General features: G+C 38.5%; 1 non-coding gene across 1 annotated transcript; it reads left to right on the top strand.

Moving 5' to 3' along the window:
* The first annotated feature begins 19,069 nt into the window (after positions 1 to 19,069).
* LOC141699086 (small nucleolar RNA R71) lies at positions 19,070 to 19,176 on the top strand. Its single transcript, XR_012565573.1, has one exon. It is a non-coding gene; the product is annotated as a small nucleolar RNA R71 (small nucleolar RNA).
* The last annotated feature ends 466 nt before the right edge of the window (positions 19,177 to 19,642 follow it).

Below are 19,642 nucleotides of genomic sequence, written 5' to 3'. Positions count from 1 at the left end.
AATTTAAAAAAATGCAAAGATCCACAATTAAATTCACTTATCATTTTTAAAAAGTCTCTAAGACCTCTACGAAGATAACAGAACAAATCCCATGTTTTTGTCCATCTCAGATGATTTTATAAAAATGCACGAAGGTTAAATAAACCCTTATGTAAATCACATAATTCCTTTAAAATTCACAGAAATTAACACAGAACATATAATCATGCACACAGTCAAGCAATCACACGCATATATTCACATAACGACTCAGGTCTGATCATATAATCTATCCCTCTTTAATCTTTATCATCTTTTATGCGTACCGGGTCATGTTCAGCCTGACGGCCCGACGCTCAGCGTTTCGAATACGCTTCTCATTACCTTTGTCAATCAACACGTCTCTTAAGATGAAATACTTCATTCATTCACTTCACATATAATTCACATTTTATATTATTTAATTTCCATATTATGACGGGTTCCGTTCTACCTGACGGCCCGAAACCACAGCTTGACTTCTAAGCTGACTCTTTAAATTGGAACGTTTTTATCCATGCTCCTTAACTCTAGTATACAGATAAGACAAATAATTACCACTTAATCACATAATTATAATCTCATCACATAACACGTACTTTACTTTCTTATTACGACGCAAAATTCTCGGTCATTACAATAGGTGTCCCACTTAGAGCTTCTACAAATGTGAGTCTGTCTGCCTTCGGATAACCACTGTCTAGTAAATCAATCCTAAATCTTGTGAATTTGCCAGCTTTAATGTTTAGAAACTTTCCATCCTTAGAGATTCTGCTCATTCCTTTGACCATGATTTTTTATGAACTTTTTATGAACATCTCAATCTCCTCATTATACTTCCTTACCCTCTCCTCATATTCAGCTTCATTCCTTGTTCTTCTTTCCTCTCTGTCAATCAACCATTCAACCAAAACAGATCTTCATGCTCTTGTAGCAGTATCCTTATCCTTTAATAAACTTATCAATCTTTTTATTTCTAAGGGAGAAAGAGAGTCCATTAAGCTGCAGCCTAGAAATGTGAAGGACCCATCTTCATAGTAAATTCTCACTTCCCTTAGAGTTACAACCCAGACTCTAACTATTCCCTCAGCTAGTTGTTGAAAATAATCTTCATCTGAGATGCACCAATTTAAAGGTAGAAAATCATTTTGCTTGAAACAATTCCAGATGGCCCTTTCAGTGAGTTCTACTTTTTCTGTAGGCTTGGCTTTCTTAGGTTTCCTCCCAACAGAGATGTAATTGATTTTGAGTGATGGTTTTATAGAAGGTAAGTTTGTGATTTTCTTTAGAGATGTTTGGTTTGAGGTGATTGGTATTTTAGGAGGTGTTTGCAGTTTGTTTGTACAGAAACTTTGGCTTGAAGGGTAGAGGGGGTTTGATGATTGAGGTTGTTGGCTTTGAAGGTTGAGCTAGATTTGTTTGGATTTTTAGGGTTTGTTGTGGTCCTGTGCCATCTTGTCTCTTCTTGCTTCTCCTCTCACTCCTTTTCTTCTTATCCTCATCCTTCTTCTCTTCTTGCTTCTTATCCTTGGCACCAGTTGCCTTGGAGGATTGACTTTGATTTGAGCCAGAAGGTTTTTGAACAACTTTCTGCTCATCATCATCAAAGTTTTCCTTATTGATTTTAGTTTTAGGCAAGTTAGCTTCTGGATTTCTTTGATACCTCTTCAACAACTTAATCATCTCTTCATCCTCACCAGTTTTGTTTTTCTTGGCCTTCAACTCAGTTTCCAGAATCATGATAAGCTTTTTGTTGGCCATGACACATTGTTTCAGGATTTGGAAGTGTTTGAAGTATTTGGTGGTAGGACAGATGTGTGCCACTCCCTTGATTGGTTGTAGGTATGCTTCATAAAAAGCAGCCACTTGAGCATTTTCAGTTCAGTTAGTAATAAAGTGTCTTCATGGCTCACCACTCTGACTTTGCTTATCAGAATATCCAACTCAGATGCCCTCCTAGAGATAAGATAATTGAGTGACACCTGCATACACCTATCTATTCCTGAGTCATTTATATTGACCACTATCCTCTTCTCCTGAAAATTGTCCTTAGTCACCAAGATCACCCTTAAGGAATTTATTATCCCGTCCAAGGCCTTTTTGTAGGTGAAAAAGTTATTGTTGAGAGAAGCCCTTAGAGCCTTGAGCAATTCATCAAATTTCCTGCTCAGACTTGGTCCTTCAGCAGCCCTAATGAGCCTCTCCATACCAATATCTACTTCTTGAATTAAGCTCTTTTCAGCAGCTTGGACATTTTGAGTAGATGATCTTGATCTTGATAGCCTAGCCTCTATCTCCACCTTAGTCTTGTTGGCAGGCATGAGAAGAGGAGTAGGAATTTCAGGCCTCACAGCTTCAGGAAGTGCAGGCAATGGTATGTTTGGCTTGCCCATGATGGCTCCCAAAGCAACAGAATTTTGCATTTGTAGGTGCTTGTGGGAGTCCACCAGGGCTTGAATGTCAGTCTGTTGACTCTGCACCAGTATGGTGAGAGCATGCACTTAAGCTGTGAGCAGATCATTTGATGTTTGCAGTGTGGAGACTTGAGTTTGAAGGGCTTCAATTTGAAGATTTATGGATGTAGAGATAGGCTAATGAGAACTGGTAGATTTTGAGGAGCCAAAATTTGCTTCCACAGCTTGTTTGATGCCATCCATAAGTAATGCAGAAGGATCATATCTGGTCTGATGAAGCTGGTCCAACTCGACCTTTGAGTCATTTGCATTGGTGATTTGTTGGTGGACCACTTCATGAAGAGCAATGAAGGACTGTTTCAGACTTTTGACTTCCTTTTCCATAGCGGTCAAATCTAATCTTTTCATTTGGTCAGCTGTAATAACCTCAATTTTTGAAATTTTTTGAAACCCTGATGAATAGTAATTTTTTGTTGACTATGCTGATTAAGGAAAATTATCAGAGCAAGCTATATAGGAGTACTGTTATGGACATTCTGAGATCGTATTAGTATTCCATAAAGTAAATGAGTGTATGTAAAGGTCGTCATAATTTGAATCCGGACACTTTGATTTTTTCCCGAAAATCCACTAGATAACGAAAGAATTGAGTATAAGGTAACATGATTAAAATGATTTTTATTTAAGGATTATAGCAGAGGATCATTAAAGGAATATAACATATTAATAAATGTTTAGGGAAGTCCAAGTAATAAGATCCCGGATATGATCTCTCAAATTATTAACGAGAACGAGAGTTAAGCGAACCGTAAAACAAATAAGCGACCAAGATACAAGCTTGTACAAGAAGCCAAGGATTATGACATCATCAAACCACAAGGGATTGACACATGGCAAGAAAGTGATGCATGATGGATGATGTCATCAAAGGAGAAGATATTTATGCAAGGAAATCAAAGAAGCTTTTTCATTTTTTTCCATTTCATCATTTTGCTCTCGGCCAAAATGATATCAGCAACTTCAAACTGCCATATCTCCTTCAATACTCACTCAAATATTGTGTTCTATAGCTCGATGGAAAAGTATTGAGATGGCCTAGAACTCTTCTTCACAAGTCTCATCCAAATAATCAAGGTAAGAACTACATTTTTACAGTTACTTAAATCGGACTTTTAGAAACTTCAAAATCTAACTTATTGTTTTCTTGATTGTTTGTGAGATCCAAGCTTGTATAAGGATTGATCAAGGTTTTAAGGCTCCCTAGAAACTTTTCACTCACAATTTAAGATATAAAAACTTCTTGACCTTTAGTACTAAGCTTGATTGTTTGAGATTTTAGATGAATTGGTTAATGTATAATTAGATCCACGCTTAGTAGTGATTTTGGTGAAGTTGGGTTGATTTTGAATGGTGAATTTGTAGTGATTGAATGAGTTGGTAAAACCTTGGAGTGTGGACTGATTTTTCAGTGGTTTAAGTGTATATTTTGTGTTATTGATTGTTGGAGGATGGGAGTGAATTGTTGAGGATTTAGAGTGGTAATTATTTTGGGAATCGCGTAATCATAGCCGTCGTAACGCCCGATTTACCTTAGACTGTTTTTCTGCTTAGATTCAGGACCCATAAACTCACTGTAAGACTCTGAACTTGCCATTTTTATCTAGATCATGTCGTAAGCTTCGCTTTTGTATGTAATTCGCTTAGATCCGATATACGGTTTTGTAGAAACGACCGTTTTAAGTAACGGCGTTTCGCGAGCGAACCATTACCCCTCGCTTTACCTTGAAACCTTGTTTAAGGCCTTTAAAGGACTAATTGGATTACGAAACAATTAAGTAATGTGGATTAGGAAGTTAGTAAAGTATTCAAGAAAGAGTCGTCTTAAAATTCATAACGGTTAATTTATTAAAATTAGTAGAGCCGAGGGTACGCGAGCGATTAATGCAAATCGTTAAGCGTATAAGCGACCGTAAGCGACCGCTAGGGTATGAGTGAGTTTTGACTAGTTTCTTAAGCGACCGTGGTCTAATTCTGGCTTATGTTGTTGTTCATAGGTTACCCGACCCACTCTAAGCTTAAGTCTACCCCGGAACATTCAGGCAAGTTTTCTGCCCGTTATACTGTTGTTGTGATGTATATATTTGTTTCTGCATTATCTTGTGATGAGTTCATAATTTTTATTAGCAAGTCTTGCGATATATTGGAGCATGTTGATATAATATATATATATGCATGCCTGTTCCGTAATTTTGATATCTCATTGTTGATTCAATTGATTATAAACTACATAATACATATGCTAGAGATAAGCAGTACTTGCGTATACCCTTAGTATAGGGGACCCAGAGTTGAACATTTTCTAAATCGGGAGGCGATGTTCCCTAGTAAATTATATATATATATATGTGTATATATATATATAAAGAGTTTTCAAAACTATTAATCGAATAATGTTTATTCGATAGTTTTATATTATAAGTGAATATTATTTTTTGAATATTCCTTTAAGATTCCTATTGCGATCAAAGACTAGTTCAATTATTGAATAGAGTTTCTAGTTTGAAACTTATTTTATTTCTATTAATAAATGAATATTAGTCTGAATATTCATTCGAGGACTTATGACTCCGCTTATTTTATTTAATGAATATTATTTTGAATATTCATTCGAGGACTTATGACTCCGCTTATTTTATTTAATGAATATTATTTTGAATATTCATTCGAGGACTTATGACTCCGTTTATTTTATTTAATGAATATTATTTTGAATATTCATTCGAGGAGTTATGACTCCGCTTATTTTATTAAATAATATTTTTTATTTTATTAAAGAATATTGCTTCGATATTTGCCAAGTATTCGGAAAATAATTGATACTATCAAATCATTCTTACTTTAAATATTTCCAGAGATTATTTTCAAACTTTATCAAAACTATTTTTGGAAGGTTAGAGCGGATCCCAAAACTCGTTTTCAAATTTAAGATCTTCCTTTAGAAGGGGATTTAAATACGCGCTCAAAAATCTGAGGGATCCGGCTCCGTGATGTATTTTTATATTCGCAACAAGGTTGCTGTTTTGATAAAAGAGTTTTTGATTACTTACCCAACACTCGGGAAGTAAAATTCTTGGAATAAGTTAATTCATTAACAGGCATGGCCTGGGAAATATCGGTGAGTTTTCCTTTCCAACTAGATACGATTTCTTGGTGGAGCCGTATCAACAAGTTTCTACTTGGGGAAAGGGGGGACGAGCTTTACGTTTCAGAGTCATGGATTTTATCTGAACTAGGAGTAGCGTAAGTGATCGAGTGGCGTCGGCCCAGCCTTATTATATTGGCCCAAATGGCCCGGAAGTTCCGCTAAGACGGTCTATTCCTTAGGAGTCCAGTGTTCGGTTGACAAGTAAATCCGACTGTTCTCCTCTACATGTAAAAAATGGTGGGGTTGCACTATTGCGACTGATCATCGTGAGTGGTCTTTCTGGCGCGGCAAACTCCCATAATGAGTTCATCATCCAGTTGGATATTTCTGCAACACTACCCAGAGCACTTCGATAGAAAGGCTACGGCTGGGTGATTGTTGAGTGTTGGCAGGGTCGAGTTTTCAAAATAATGTTTTCATCAAATGAAGTATCTCGTAACTTCATTTCATTTTGATGATATTTCAAAGATTGATTCTATACAAGTTTTGTCATGTAGCTTCATCTATGGGATGAACTATTTATACCTTGAACGGTGGTAGTTCAAGTAGTATTCGGAAAAAAAATATAAGTATATTGGAGTATCTTGTAACTTCATCTTTTCAACTTATATCTAGTAAATGATTATCTTATGCATGACAAAGATTTTCAGAAAAACGTTGAGACAAGGTTAGATTTATGAGATCACCTTGCAACGATATTTTTATACAGTTATAAACTGGAACTCTGTGTATAATATACATGTAAGAGGATTTCAAATGTTTTGAAAAGTATATATGTATATATATGCTGAATATTTTGCAACTTTGTCGTATTATAATATCAAACTTGGTTCATATCTGTTTGACCAAGACTTTTATGAGTACTATGAGAAGGCTCATATATTGTTAATTAAAATACATGTTATTTTGGTGGGCTTGTTGCTCACCCTTGCTTTCTTCTTTCATCACACAACAACAGATAGACAAGATGAACAGGACCAAGCTCCCAATTCACGAGCGGATAGGAAATGTTCTGCAGGTTCCTGTAGGCATTTATGCCGTTGTAGCTGAGGTAGGAACTACCAATAGGCTAGGCTTTCAACTTTTGATGTACCAGACTTATGTATATTATGAATTGTAGTAATCGCAAAGAAATGTAAATTTATTCAGAAACCCTTTTTGAGGTGTAATGACTTATAATTGTGGAATAAAATGACTTGTGTTATTTTGATATTCATCTCTGAGACTATAACTTGTGGTGTGTGTGTTTATTATGGGGTCACAGTACGCAGTAGTTGGTTGTTATTAAGATTGGGTGTTATTATGGGAAATGGAACTCGAGACAACTCGGATCGCCGACCCCGGATTTGGGGGTGTTACAGAAATGGTATCAGAGCTAAGCGTTATAAACCTCAGAGATGATGCGTCGTTAAAATGATAAAGTTCACTAAGATAATAAGAACTCTTGCCAAGTTCATAGTCGGACTACCAAACGTAGTACTGACAATTAAAACCCTTACGGGAACCCTTATAAATATCATGATAGTAACATAGATCGTTATCATATATGGTAGTGGGACTCCGAACCCTGAAGTTCAAAAGCAATAACACAATGATGTTTTACTATATATTGGGGATCGGATTGTGGATCCAATGGAGCACCCTAATGAGGGACCAGATGATGTTCATATTAAGGATGTAGCGGTTGAGGATGTTATCCCAGAAGAGATTGTTGCTGAAGTGGATCCCGTGGGAGATCCTGACAAGAATGAAGAAAGGACCGTTGAGGAATCGATGACCGTGGTTATGGCGACTACCAGAGGTAGGATTGGCCGGTTATTACCGTAGGTTCGTTCAAGTTTGCAAAGATATCAACCCCTTTAACGTGGCTTACTCGTAAGACTGAGAAGTTTGAATGGACAGAGAAATGCGAGAACAACTTTCAAGAACTAAAGCAAAGATTGGTGATGGCCCCTATGTTGGCGTTGCCGGATGGAAAAGGAGATTTTGTGAATTGTAGTGACGCTTCACATAAGGAATTAGGGTGCTTCTTATACAACACGGCAAGGTAATCGCGTACGCATCAAGACAATTAAGGGAATATACAATTTGATATCCCCCCATGATCTTGAGCTCACGGCAATAGTTTTAACCTAAATATTGGAGGAACTACTTGTATAGAGAGAAGTACGAGGTTTATGCAAACCCCAAGAGCTCAAGTATATTTTTTTACGCAGAAAGAGTTCAACATACGCCAAAGGAGGTGGTTAGAGCTAATCAAGGATTATGATTATGAGATTATTTATTATTCAGGTAAAGCCAATGTGGTGGCTGACGCCCTTAGTAGAAAGGAGAGAATCAAGATGATAATGTCTTCGGGAAAGTAGATAAAAGATTTTGAGAAAATGGAAATAGAAGTGAAGGTAACCGGAGCCGGTATTGAAAGGTTGTTTGAGGTTGTAATGCAGCCTAAATTATGGGAAACGATCATATTGTGCCAAGAAAAAGTGATGAATGAAGGCAGAGAGCCAATGAATGGAGAAGAGATTAATATCGAGAAAGATGATAAGGGAATAACGAGGTATTCCTACAGATTACGTCCCAAACTTTTAAGAGCTTAAGGACTGGATCTTAGATGAAATCCATAGTTCGAGGAATAAGATTTAGGGAAAACCCTGAATGTGATATTCAGGGAAGTCGCCATCAAGAAAGAAGGAACCCATAACATAATGAAGTGGAAAACAAAGATTTTAACATATAAGATAACCCCGATTATGGGAGGAGGATGAAACATTTCATATTGAGAAAATAGAAGTCGAGCAAGATAGGGAGAACCAGGATAATACTCCTATGGGGCAATTCATGGACCTTCCTAAACAAAACTTATACTTTTACCCCAACCACCACCCTGAGGAAACAATGCAGTGGGAAATTCTTTCAGGACCTTTAAGTCGCTAAGCTCTCAGAGTTCCAAGGAACAAGTTGACCCGATCGAGGCAAGAGCCTGGCTAACAGAAATAGAGGAATCATTTGAGATTCTAAATGATTGACGAAGCACAAAAGACTATTTTGCCACTTACCTTCCTAAGAAAGATGCCACCCGCTGGTGAAAGGCTAAGGAAGCTAGAGAGTTAGTGTATAAGTTTTAAAACCAGGCCAGAAGCGGATAAGTATGATGAATCATGAATCTAGGTTGTGAAAGTCTTCAAGGTTCTTCTGAAGGACATGAATCCAGAATGATGGGATGTTTGAAATCAATATTTATGTTGTGTTGGTTCATGAAATGGTTATAATAGAAACAAAAACAAAAGACCGAAAGGGGAAGGAGTATAAAGAGATATAAAGGAAATAGAGTTGAGAAGCGATAAGAGAGTTAGGTATGTGAAACCCTAAGAAACCCTAGTAATATATATAGAAAAGTGTGTCATCATCAGCGCGATGGTGACTGATTATTAGATAAAGTCAAGGTTTGAAGGTGTAAGCGATACATATAATTAATCCCCTTTAAGTTGAGAGTATTCGATAAAACTTTGAGATAGACCGATGGATTAATAAGGAAACACGGATGGACTAAGGAGACGGGATAACAAGAAATTAGGAAAATGGAATGAAGGAAGTGACCTTCAAGAATGTGAAGTGTATGTAAGACCGGTGGCTAGATACCCAGAAAGGAAGACGCCAGGTATAAAAGATATCCCAACATTGAGATGACTGTTGAGATAAATAACAGAGGTAAAGGAGTAATTAGAATTAAAACGTTCACGTTGAACACGACCAATATCTTCCAGAACATCCCTGTTATCATTACCAAATCAGGAAAGAAAAGCGGATAACCATTGTTATCTTTTGGAGGCCATATGGATTGACCTCAACTCGAATAAGGATGCTATAGTGAAATTTGGTATAGACTATCGAGGTGGGAATGATTGAATAAGATAATCAATCAAGGATATATGACTTGATTTATCCATTAAAGGATGTATGTACCTTTTTAAAGGTGGCATTAAGTATTGAACCTCGATAACTTGAGATGAATCCTAGGGGAATGCATGAAGGTTGGCATTTCACCCTTAATAGGGACAATATAAGTTTTGACAATAGGAATTGGAAAGGATTAAGGTAACAACAACCTTTAAGGATCAGTGGAGAAATTTTTAGAAGTATATAGACAATGGTCCTAGTATTAGTAAATGGTATTTTGATATGCCCTGTATCTAGGGAATACATGAGGAACGATTCAAGGATAACCTTAGAGGTCTTACAAGGAGAAAGGTAATATTCAAAGTTTTGAAGAATAGAAATTTTGATAAAGGAAATATGACATAATTATAATAATGCTAGGTAGACATGTGTTGAACCATAAGAAAGTATAGATCGACCCAATGAAGGTCGAGATTGGTGAAAACAAGAAGGACCCAAGATAAGAGACATCCTAAGTATGATCGAGAGTCAGTCATGACAATGTTAACTGTTAGGAACAAAGCATGCGCTAAATAAATCACGCAAGTATACACATTCGCAAGTAATATAGAATGATTTCTAGTTCGTTCCCACAGAGACTCTGATTAATTATATTTAATTAACACTTACTCACCAATGTATGATTATTATTCAATTCCAAGACAATAACAATTAAGATTGGTTAACTAATATTAACTACGAGAATTAAACACTTGAATTAACAATATTAAACACACATGAGATCCTAAATTCATTACTACTTTAGTCAATAGTTATTGTCATTAACCTTAGCATGTAATGGTGATGATATTAATCGAATAACACGAAACTGATAAAAGTCAACTTTCGTTGTACAAATACCATTCTACCAAGTATCCACAATTAAGATAGAAGTTGAATAGGCATCAATTATGTTGAGACCCTATATGTCTATAGAATTTGACAACATAATGATTTAAGCGCAAGTTATTTATGATGATTACACAGGGTAAGTAAAACGGTTAGAGTTACCCACTAATCATGCATACAATACATGAACCTATGCTAGCATGGCAAGTTCTAAATCTCAAGATTCATTGTCACTTCACAAGAGATTAACAGGCTATCTTACATGTTCGTGACGCATATAAGACGAATAAGCACAACCTATACTAGATATCATACAATCACCACATACCAAGGTATTAAACAATTAACTAAATAAATACATAGTAAATCCGCTAGAATTCTATGATCACGATTAGCCCATAATAGAACTCATCGTTACCATGGGTTCATATGAAAGCATGATAATAACACAACAATATAAGGCTAATAAAAATACTTAATAAATAATGAAGTACGTCACAAGAGTATTAAGGTTCAAAGCATAAAGAAAACTAGCATCCACAGTTACAACGAATTAAAAGAATCACAAGATAGACATATGCTTCCTCTTCTTCGTTGTTGCATGCTAAAACGGTCTTCTCAATCTTCTTGCCCTCGTTCTTGATTTCTTGATGAAGAAAACGTCTTCCCATAAGGTTAATATAATAGCCCAAGAGAACCAGCGCCAACAGAAGCCCAATCGTACTCAAATTAATATAATCCAGATTCTAAAAATCCGCCCGCACGCGGTCGCCTGCATCTTCCACGCGGTTTCCTGCTAGCACGCGGTCGCCTGCTCCTAGCGCGCGGCCGCCTGCTACCTTTCTGGAAAATTCCTTATTCTGCTTCTGGTTTTGCTGATTTCTTCGCTCATCACCCCTAGACTGATTCCAAGCACTTCTTTAAGCTTTATTTGATGAAAACCACCTATCTAAGCAAGTTATACCCTGAAATGCAAAAACACTAGAAAACGCGTCAAATACACAAAATACTTAAGTCCAAAACACCAATTCAAGCCGTTATGAGACGCTCTAAGTGGTATAAAATGCCACTTATCACACCCCCAAACTTGAATCAATGCTTGTCCTCAAGCATCACAGACTCAAATTTAAAATAAAACATGCATGAATGCACTATATGAATGCAACGATCCCCTCGGGATGACTAAACCAACCAACACATGACATATCAACAAATGCAATTAGGCGACTAAAGATCAATCAAATCACACAAGCTAACATAGAACTAGAAACGTGGTGTGTGCGAATGCTTAACAAATATGCTTCGAAACTAGATCAATCACCATAACTTAATTATCCTCAAGGCAATCACAAGCTTATATGAAGAATATATTCTAGACACAAAATGACTTATAACACTTCAAGATTATTGCAGTTTATTACGGAATCATGCTTTATTCAACACATAAAACAAATGCTTATTTGATCGTGCAATGACTGAGGTCCACAAAAGACTTATGCAATGGTACCCCTTTAGCGAGCATTAGGTTAGCGGATCCCAAACTATAAAAGCCTTAGGTCACTAGGCTAAAAGTCCCCTAAGAACTTAATAACTCGAATACCAAAGAGCTCACTCGTGATCAATTATGCATTAACCATATTTTTCTTCTTCCTTTTTTTTTCTCTTTTTTTTCCTTTTTTTTTCTTTTTTTTCAATTTCTGAGCAAGTGCGTTTCGCTCCATCTTGCTCAACCCTAGACTACTCGTATACAATACGAACCGGCTACTAGCCAATTGACTCCTAGCCACCACTAGCAATGAATTCTAATTTTTTTTCCAATTTTTATCTTTTTATGTCTTTTATCATTAAGATCCTAGCATGCATTCCAAGTATAAGCAGTAGATTAACCTCAAAAACCATCAAACCATGACAATAAATCTAGTCCTTAAGCATACTCTAAGACTTAGTGAAATTACAAGTGTTTCTAGCATGCATATCAACCTAACAAGATTCAACATCACTCTAACGCTATCACTACACTCGCATCAATATCACATATTAATCGGTAAAGCAACACAAAGGGATCATGGTATATGCATGAGCTATATGACATGATAAATAAAGCTATAAAATAAATAAAAAAACTATATGGAAAAATATGCAACTATATGAACTAAACTATCATGAAAATGCAACTACATGACACACACACAAATATGTTCTTTAACTACCACCTCCAAACTTAAAATCTTCACTGTCCCCAGTGAAGGTAATATAAAGGAACACGGGGTATACCTACTCAGAAGAATCATCATCATCATCACCCTCGGAGGGTGGAGTGTCAGGAGGTGGATAAGCAGAATCCTCACCATAAACGGGTCACTGGATGTTAGCTCCAAGGCCTCTAAATGCAGTCCCAAGTGCTTGGGTGAGCTCCTGCGCAAACCGACTCTGCGACTCATACATCGCATCCATCCTCCTAGTAAGCCTCCTGTACTGGACATCAGCCAATCCTAAACCATATCCTCCCTGAGCTCTCGAAGAGCCTGCCTCTCCCTAAGCCTGACTGGGACTAGCCATGGCAGCACCAGCTGCTGAAACTCCTCCCGGAAGGCGATACCCCAAACCATATGACTCGGGCTCTCCACCCGTCCACTCCTGCATCGCATTCAAAGTCGATAAATCAATAGGAGTGGCCGGCATCTGCAACTGCTCATAAGATGGCCACTGGACTCCAACTTCCTTACAAAGCTTCATGTCAATAGAGGCATACGGGATAGAGTATTGCGATTTCCCCCTCAAAAACTTCAAAATCCTTTGGTAGATGTACTCACCAAGGTCCACATAATATTCATCATTCAAAATTTCCCATAACAACCTCGCCCTCTCCACTGTAACCTCATTTGCATGCAAAGAAGGAAGAATATTAGCACATATAAACGCATTCCAAGCACGAGTACCTGTTCATCGCGACAACAGGGAAACTACGATAATCGTTGGACGCCCTTTTAAACTTCCACACTGTGCCCGGCTGACAGAGAGTAGCAATAAGCAAGTCCAAATCAAAGTCCTCAGGGGCCTTTAAATTCCAGTTCTCCTCATGTGATTTCCTTTGTCGCTGTCCAATCAAACGGCGAATTGCCTCGGGCTGATAATCAACAATAAACCCACGAACAACAGAAAACCCATTCCTGTCGGCCTTGGCGTTCACATAGAACTCATAAACAAAACTCATCGGAACTGCCTCAGGTGACTCGCAGAATGTAATCCATCCCATCTCAGCAATCATCGGTATCAACTCACCATCCCTCCCTGATGGAAAGAACCCTCTCCCTCATAATAGGCTTAGTTAGAAGCTTGGTGTACTCTTCTTCAGCAGCCCTATCCAACAATCGGGGCCTCGCAGCAGTATTCCTCGAAGAATCAGTAGCAGTCGGGTTGGTGCTGCTGCTACCCACCGTTCTTGATCTCTTTTGGGCCATGAGAAATGAGAATAAGAGTTAGAGAGTTTGTGTTTGGTCTGTAGGAGAGATTTTGTAGAGTTAAAAGTGTGTGGGATGTGTATGTAGAGGTTGTATGTATTTATAGGGCAAAATTAGGGTTAGAATTTGATTAGGAGTGGGGATTGTGGCTAAGTATGGGGAGAATTCGTGGGTTAATGGGTGATATGGCTTCTGTGATTTTTTTTTGTTTTTTTATATAGGCTGAAAAATGATTTTTTAAAAGTCAGGGTCGCACGCGGTCGCGCGCTCCTAGAACGTGGGCGCCTGTTAGGCTTCTGGAAAAAATTTTCTGCAACTTTTTTTTTCTGATTTTTTTTGGGTTTTTGGATAAAGTACTATATTCTAAGGGTTCCTATGGTCTCATATCTTGGGTTGCCTCCTGAGAAGCGCTTCTTTTACGTTATTAGCTTGACGTGGAGTTATGCGATCAAGTTGATAATAAAACGGCACTAACCACTTTACGGTTTGCCGTATCCCCATAATAGTGCTTCAATCTCTGACCATTTACTTTGAATGCTTGGCCCGGATCGTTCTCAAAAATCTCCACCGTTCAATGTGGAAACACAGTTTTAACGATAAATGGTCCGGACCACCTTGATTTTAACTTTCCAGGAAAAAGTCGGAGACGAGAATTGAATAGAAGAACTTGTTGCCCTGGCACAAATGACTTAGGCGATAGCTTCCTGTCATGCCACCTTTTTACCTTTTCCTTGTACATTTTGTTATTTTCGTATGCTTAAAGTCGAAATTCATCAAGTTCATTTAACTGAAGCATTCGCCTCTTCCCAGATGCATCTATATCAAGGTTTAGCTTCTTCAATGCCCAATAAGCCTTATGCTCAAGCTCCACAGGTAAATGACATCCCTTACCATAAATAAGTTGAAATGGGGACATCCCAAGTGGAGTCTTGTATGCTGTTCTATAAGCCCAAATAGCTTCATCGAGCTTCAAAGACCAATCTTTCCTTGACGGACAAACGACTTTCTCTAGAAGGTGCTTGATCATTCTATTAGACACTTCAGCTTGACCATTAGTTTGTGGATGATAGGCAGTAGCAGTGCGATGATTCACATTGTAGCGTTGCATCATAGAAGTGAAATTAAGATTACAGATATGCGACCCTTCATCACTTATGATAACTCGTGGCGTTTCAAACCTTGTGAAAATATGCTTATGAAGAAAACTCAACACTACCTTTGCATCATTAGTCGGTAGAGCTTTGACTTCCACCCTTTTCGAGACATAATTGACTGCCATCAAGATGTACTGATTATTGCAGGACGAGATAAATGGTCCCATGAAATCAATTCCCTAAACATCGAAGACCTCAACTTCAAGTAGCACATTTAAAGGCATCTCATCCTTTTTTGGAAAGGTTCCCAACTCTTTGAAAATGATCAAACCTTAAAACGAACTGATGTGCATCCTTAAACAATGTAGGCCAAAAAAAACCTGCTTGAAGAATACAAGCTGCTGTCTTTTCACCACCATAATGTCCACCATAAACTGTGGAATGAAAGTCTCGTAATATCCCCTCCGTCTCAGAGAATGGGATACATCTCCTGATGATCTGGTCAGCTCCTTTCCTAAACAAATATGGTTCATCCCACATGTACCACTTCACCTCATGTAGAAACTTCTTCTTTTGAGCCGCATTCATATTAGGAGGCATTATATTGCTAACAAGATAGTTCACAATGTCTGAGAACCATGACTCTTTCTCTTAAATTGTGAACAACTGCTCCTCCGGAAAAGATTCGTTGATCAATGTCTTATCATGTGAAGTAGAATTGGGATTCTCCAATCTAGAGAGATGGTCAGCCACTTGATTTTCAGTACCTTTTCGATCCTTGATCTCTAACTCGAATTCCTGTAGTAAGAGAACCCAACGAAAAAGTCTAGACTTCGAATCCTTCTTTGAGACCAGATAGCGGATGACAGCGTGATCAGTGAACACTCTCACCTTTGTCCCCAGTAGATAAGATCGAAATTTTTCGATACCAAAAACTATAGCCAAGAGCTCCTTCTCAGTAGTAGTGTAGTTCAGTTGGGCTCCATTTAGCATGTTACTGGCATAGTAGACCACATAAAAGATATTAGTCTTTCGCTGCCCAAGAACTTCTCCCACTGCATAATCACTTGCATCACACATCATCTCAAAAGGTTCTCTCCAATCAGGTGCCGTAATAACTGGTGTGGTGATTAAACTCTTCTTGAGAGTCTCGAATGCTGCCAAGCATTCATCATCAAATTTGAAAGGCACATCTTTCTCGAGCAAATTGCACAATGGCTTAGATATCTTAGAGAAGTCCTTGATGAAACGCCGATAAAATCCCGCATGACCGAGAAAGCTACGGATTCCTTTCACAGAAATAGATGGCGGAAGATTTTCAATGATGCCCACCTTGGCTTTATCCATCTCAAGACTTTACTAGAGACCTTATGGCCAAAAATGATGCCTTGTTGCACCATGAAGTGACATTTTTCCCAATTATGCACCAGATTGGTCTCAACACATCTTTTGAGAACCAAACGGAGATTATTCAAGCATTCATCATACGAATGTCCAAAGACGGAGAAGTCGACCATAAATACTTCGACATTATTTCCAATCATGTCAGAGAATATGACCATCATGCATCTCTGAAAAGTGGCAGGTGCACCACATAACCCAAAAGAAACTCTGCGAAAAGCAAATGTGCCAAATAGACAAGTGAAGGTAGTCTTCTCTTGATCTTCCGGTGCAATGCAAATCTGATTGTAGCCCGAATAGCCATCCAGAAGACAATAATACTCATGACCAGCCAACCTGTCAAACATCTGATCAATGAATGGAAGAGGGAAGTGATCCTTCCTCGTGGCTTTATTCAACTTCCTATAGTCCATGCATACCCTCCATCCTGTGACTGTTTGAGTAGGGATGAGCTCGTTCTTCTCATTTGCTACCACAGTAATACCTCCTTTCTTAGGTACACATTATACGGGGCTCACCCAAGAACTGTCAGAAATAGGATATATGATTCCTGCATCCAGCCATTTTAAAATTTCTTTCTTCACCACTTCTTTCATTATAGGATTAAGCCTTCGCTGTTGCTCAACAGTCGGCTTGCTACCTTCCTCTAGCAGAATTTTATGCATGCCAATACGAAGGGCTGATCCCTTTTATATCTACTATAGTCCACCCGATAGCCGATTTGAATTCTCTCAGAATCCTCAAGAGCTTGTCCTCCTCACTACTTGAAAGGTCAGATGCAATAATAACAGGCAAAGTAGATGCTTCACCTAAAAAAACATACCTCAAGTGTTCAGGTAATGGTTTATGCTCCAAAGTAGGTGCTTCCTCAATAGATGGTTTGAGCTTTCCCTCAGCATTCTTGAGATCAATATTATCAAGAGATTCAAATGGCACGTCTAACTTCCGTTTCCAAGAAGAAGCATTCAAATATTGTAAGTGCTCATTGCCTTCATCATCTTCACTGTCAAAATCCCCCAATATGGCTTTTTCTAAGGCGTCAGACCTTAGCACATGATTAAGTTCTGAAATAACTACAGAATCGACCAAATCCACCTTGAAGCACTCCTCATCTTCTGTAGGCAATTTCATCGCATTGAATACATTGAATGTCACATCTTGATCTTGCACCCTCATAGTGAGTTCACCTTTTTGCACATCTAACAAGGTACGGCCTGTGGCCAAGAAAGGTCTTTCCAAGATTATGGGAATCTTTTTATCTTCCTCGAAATCCAAAATGACAAAATCTGCAGGAAAGATGAGCTTGTCCACCTTTACTAGCATGTCCTCCACAATGCCTCGTGGATATGTAATCGAACGATCAGCCAATTGTAGAGACATGTAGGTGGGCTTCAGATCAGGCAAATTCAGCTTTTTAAAGATAGACAACGGCATCAGATTGATGCTTGCTCCAAAATTGCAAAGGCACTTATTAAATGACAACTTGCCAATGGTGCAAGGAATGGTGAAGCTACCTGGATCCTTAAGCTTTGGAGGTAACTTTTGTTAAAGCACGGCACTGCATTCTTCCGTTAGAGCAACGATGTCAATATCATTAAGTTTCACCTTCCTCGAAAGAATACCTTTCATGAATTTCGCATAACTAGGGATTTTCTCAAGAGCCTCAGCGAAAAGTATGTTAATGTGAAGTTTCTTGAACACCTCCAGAAACTTACCAAATTGCTTGTCCAGCTTTTTTTTTGTAATCACTTAGGAAAAGGTGGTGGAGGATAGAGCTGTTTCTCCCCTGTATTACCCTCAAGCAGAGTGTGTTCAACAGTAGTCTTCCTTGGTTCCCCCTCTTTCTCCTTTTACTTTCCTTCTTCATCTACAATTTCAACTTTTACATCTTTTGCTTTTTCAGCATCGGTAACTTTTCCAGACCTTAAGCTGACATCTTGGACTTGCTCTTTAGCTTCCTTCCTGCCTGGCACTTCAATATCGCTGGGAAGTGTGCCAGGTTGACGATTGAGCAAGGCATTGGCTATTTGTCAAATTTGATTTTCCAAGGTCTTAATAGAAACAGCCTGACTTTTGCACCACAGCTTTAACTCCTTGAAATCAGCATTAGAAGGTGGAGCAGCACCTCCTTGTTGAGAATATGTTTGTCTTTGAGCAAATTGCTGAGGTTGCTGGAATCCAGGTGGATTAAACTGTTTATTTGCAGCTTGCTGATATGGTTGCTGAACAGCATTCTAATTATTGCTCCAGCTGAAATTGGGATGATTACTATTATTAGGATGATAAGTAGCGGGCACAGGCTGCTGCGGTCTCTGAAAATTGTTCACATACTGAATAGATTCATTAACAAGTGAACACTGATCCGTAGTATGTGAGCCTGCACAAAGCTCACAGACACTAGCTATTTGATTTACGCCATAGTTGGTTAAAGAATCGACCTTCATAGACAGCACCTTGAGCTGTGCTGCAATAGCTATAGCTGCATCGACTTCCAGAATACCTGCTACTTTCCCAGGCATCATCCTTTGAGTTGGGTTTTGATACACGTTTGTAGCCATAGTTTCAATGAGATTATAGGCCTCAGTATAGCTTCTGGCCCACAAGGCGCCTCCAGAAGCTGCATCGAGCATTGGTCGAGATTGGACCCCCAAACCATTGTAGAAACCAGTGATCACCATCCAGTCAGGCATACCATGATATGGACACTTTCTCAACATCTCCTTGTAGCACTCCCAAGCTTCGTACATAGTTTCTCCTGGTTGCTGCGCAAACTGAGTAAGAGCACTCCTCATAGCTACAGTTTTGGCCATTGGATAGAAATGCACTAGAAACATTTGCGCAAGATCTTCCCAAGTAGTGATGGACCCAACTGGTAAAGAATGTAAGCAGTCCTTAGCTTTGTCGCTCAGAGAGAATGGGAAAAGCCTCAGCTTGATATCCTCATCAATGATACCATTATATTTGAAAGTACTACAGATCTCGACAAAATTTCAGATATGCATGTTGGGATCTTCAGTCGCAGCCCCTCCGAAAGAAACAGAATTCTGCACCATCTGAATAGTGCCCGACTTGATTTCAAAATTATTGGCCTCAATAGTCGGATGAATGATGCTTGACTGAATGTCATCAATTTTAGGCCGAGAAAAGTCCATAAGAGCTGGATCAGCTTGAGCTAGATGATCACCCATTGTTTCAGGTTCTTTCTTTTCACTCTCTTTATCCAAATCTTCAAATACTATCTTCTCTGGAGAGTCAAGAGCT

Source organism: Apium graveolens, chromosome 11 (genome assembly GCF_009905375.1).
Source record: "Apium graveolens cultivar Ventura chromosome 11, ASM990537v1, whole genome shotgun sequence".
In the NCBI taxonomy this organism is placed as follows: Eukaryota; Viridiplantae; Streptophyta; class Magnoliopsida; order Apiales; family Apiaceae; genus Apium; species Apium graveolens.
Note: the sequence above shows the minus strand (reverse complement) of the source record. Positions and strands in the feature narration are given on the sequence as shown.